The following is a 3,999-nucleotide window of genomic DNA, read 5'->3' as shown; positions in this document are numbered from 1 at the left end:
TTCAGCGCCAGAGTCGTCCTTTGTTATCACTTTGCGGTCAGCAGACCCTGTTTTTCACCGTAATGAAGCCAGGCGAATCTAATGTGAAGGATGAAGAACCTGAGTTTAACTGCTCCGTGAACTGATTGTGTAATCTGTTCATTGGAACAAAGTGAACTCCATATTGAATAGATGTATAAGTCGGAAAAGACTGCTTGTAGGCTCGCTCATTTAAGATGGCATTGTGAAGCATATTTTTTCCGTATGCATTCCGACATTAATGTAGTTGAAGTGCGATAGTTCAAAACAAAGCTGCTGATACATTTTCATTTCAGTCCCCGTCACTGGCCTTAGATCACTTCTCTCCGTACGCCGATAATAACATCACCAGGAATATCACGTTGGTAAAAGTCAGTTCCTATATACATCATGTGTGTGTGTGTGTGTGTGTGTGTGTGTGTGTGGTGGTGTGGTGTTTGTGTGTGTGGTGTAGTGTGGGTGTAGTGTGTGTGTTTGTTAGTTGGTGTGTGTGTGTGTGTGTGTGTGTGTGTGTGTGTGTGGGTGTGTGTGTGTGTGTGTGTGTGTGGGTGTGTGTGTGTGTGTGTGTGTGTGTGTGTGTGGGTGTGTGTGTGGGTGTGTGTGTGGGTGTGTGTGTGTGTGTGTGTGTGTGTGTGTGTGTGTGTGTGTGTGTGTGTGTGTATGCATGTACACACACACACACACACACACACACACACACACACACATATATATATATATATATATATATATATATGTGTGTGTGTGTGTGTGTGTGTGTGTGTGTGTGTGTGTGTGTGTATTATAGACAGAGAGAGAGAGATAGACAGATAGTTAAACATTTAGAAATAGATACAACTTTCATTCAGAGAACTGTAAAAGCTACTTTGGTTATGAATCTCTTCTCATAAACTTTCCACAGCCATCATTCTTATCCACTTTTTTCTTTGTCAAAACAGTCACGCTAGTCCTTTTTTGTGCTAAGGATCTACAGCATATGACACCGAAGATGGGATGACAGAAATGACAGGCGGTAATGAGCGCTGTCATACCCTTTGTGACAGTAATAGCTGCGTCAAAGACCTTGTTTTGCCGGCGATCTGACGTCATTTTCGAGACAGTGTGAGGCGGGAGCGGAAGAGCATCGTAAGTGTCGACTTGTTTGAGATAGATTGATGTTTTCTTTTTATCATTATGTTTCTCCCTCCCTGATGTTTCTATTCATTATCATTATTTTCTATCTTTCTCTCTGATGTTTCTTTGTATTATCATTATTATCTCTCTCTCTCTCTCTCCATCTCTCTCTCTCTCTCTCTCTCTCTCTCTCTCTCTCTCTCTCTCTCTCTCTCTCTCTCTCTCTCTCTCTCTCTCTCTCTCTCCCCCTTTCTCTCGTTCTCTCTCCCCCTCCTCCCCTCTCTCTCTCCCCCCCTGTATCAAACCAAAAAAATCAAAGAGATCATCTAAACACCAGTATTAGTGCAAATGAATTAAACGATTTCTTCACAAAACATGGACATCTCACATACAAACAAACAAACGCTTCGAGATCTCAGCAAAATGCAAGTAGGATAAGGCCACTAGCAAATACTTTCAGACCACAACTTGTAAAAATAGAAACAGTAATCCTAACAATAAAACACCTGCGTCAAACTAATGCTGTGGGAGCAGATGGCATTGCTTTTCGCTTTATTAGAGACAGTCTACCTGTTATCCTTACTATCTAACGGTAATCCTTAACACATCTCTAGTCAATGGTAATTTCCCATCGCTTTACAAACATGGCACAATAACACCAGTTTTCAAATCCGGAGACACAGACGAAGTCAATAACTATCGCCCTTTTACCATATTGCCTATACTGTCTTAAGTTCTCGAAAAAATTGTAGCAGACCAATTGGCATTATTTCTGGAGACAAATGACCTACTATCCAAAGCACAACATGGTTTCAGAAGCAAGCTGTCTACTGAAACAGCATTATTGCAGATCACAAATATAATGTATGAGAACATAGACAACAATCAAATAACACTGTGCGATTTATCCAAGGCTTTTGACGAAATCCTCCTTAGTAAATTAATATATCACAACATCGATACATACTGGTTCAGAAGTTATCTAAGTAACAGAAGCCAATCAGTCAAAATTCACGAGGAAATATCTACAAAACAGATAGTATCTTTCGGTGTTCCACAAGGATCTATATTAGGCCCAATTCTATTTACAATATTCGTAAATGATTTAACACCCATAGCCCCAATTGCTTTCTTGTTCAATACGCCGATGATTCACGATTTCTCTACAGTGATTCAGTAAACAACTTGGATGAGCTAATAAAAAAGACCTAGGAGACATTGACACAAATAAAAGGATACACTGACAAAAATGGCCTCACGATAAATTCAGATAAAACACAATGTATCTTCATAGGCAGTCGCCAAAATATCGCCAAAATTCCAGGAAACACCACCATAAAATTTGAAGACAGCTACATAAAACCGAGCACTTCAGTAAAAAGCCTAGGCGTACACATTGACAGAGTCAGGACATCTGAGAACCACGTCGACGACATCCATAGGAAAGTAATGACACACTAATTTACCTAAGCCACATAAAATCAAGATCCCTGCTGAAACTAGGATATCCGTAATACAAACACTATTTCTCAGTATAATCAATTATTGTTCTTACATCTGGGGCACAACAAACAAAGGTCACATTCAGAAAATCCAAAAATTACAGAACTTTGCTGCGAGAGTAGCGCTTGGTAACGTAAATAAGTATGACCACATTACCCCGCACATAAATAAACTAAATTGGCTAAAAGTTAAAAACAAATTTAACTATGACACTTACGTACTAATTCACAAAATAATCCAAGGGTTTTATCCAAAGTGGCTATTAACCCTTCCAACCGTAGGTAACACAACCTGTGTCCAAACAAGACAGGTAAACTCTCTACACATCAAAAGATCACGCACATATATAGGGGCACGGCAAACACTTACACGTGGACCCATGATTTGGAACAAATTACCAAATAACATCAGAAATATCACAAACTCTAATACATTCATAAAGAAATTAAAAGAACATGTACGGTAAATTACCTTTCTCAGTAAAAAGAATAACCATTGTATTTAATGGAATAAAGTATTTTGAATTTGAATTTTGAACTCTCTCTCTCTCCCTCTCTCTCTCTTTCTCTCTCTCTCTCTCTCTCTCTCTCCCTCTCTCTCTCTCTCTCTCTCCCCCTCTCTCTCTTTCTCCCTCTCGCTCTCTCTCTTTCTCTCTCTCTCTCTCTCTCTCTCTCTCTCTCTCTCTCTCTCTCTCTCTTTCTCTCTATCTCTCTCTCTTTCTCTCTTTCTCTCTCTCTCCCCCCCTCTCTCTCTCTCTTTCTCCCTCTCTTTCTCTCTCTTTCTCTCTCTCTCTCTCTCTCTCTCTCTCTCTCTCTCTCTCTCTCTCTCTCTCTCTCTCTTCCTCCCTCCCTCCCTGCTCTCTCTTCTCTCTCATGTTTTTTTTTTTAATTATTATTTTTCATCTCTCTTCGAGGGGAGAAGGGAGATATGTGTAGGTGGGGAGGTTAAAAGTGAAAACGGTTGAATAAATGTATTATTGGGTGGTAGAGTGGCAGGTGTAAAGTGTGGGTGGGTATATTACACGTTAGATCACGTTAGACCAAGAATGGGGCACAGTCTGTCATATATGGATGTGTAAATATACTTATAGATAATTAAGGATATAATAAATAGATAGGTGGATTAAGATATGGGAAGAATACAGTTAGCTGAGGACGATATTCCACTGCGAATTAGTGGTACGAAATGAGGAAACGCATCAGTTCATTAGGTTATGCATTGGACCCTGATGTATGGTAGAATAAAATAGGCCCGTTGTTGGATTTTCTACCGTTCAACATTATTTATTTGATCAACGATAAAAAAGTGTGTTGGTTGTTCTAAGATATGATGTAATTCCTAATCGTCGTCATTACAGTCTATTAC

The sequence above is a fragment of the Penaeus chinensis genome, chromosome 38, assembly GCF_019202785.1.
Source record: "Penaeus chinensis breed Huanghai No. 1 chromosome 38, ASM1920278v2, whole genome shotgun sequence".
In the NCBI taxonomy this organism is placed as follows: domain Eukaryota; kingdom Metazoa; phylum Arthropoda; class Malacostraca; order Decapoda; family Penaeidae; genus Penaeus; species Penaeus chinensis.
The sequence above is the reverse complement of the archived record's forward strand: the minus strand, read 5'-3'. Positions refer to the sequence as shown.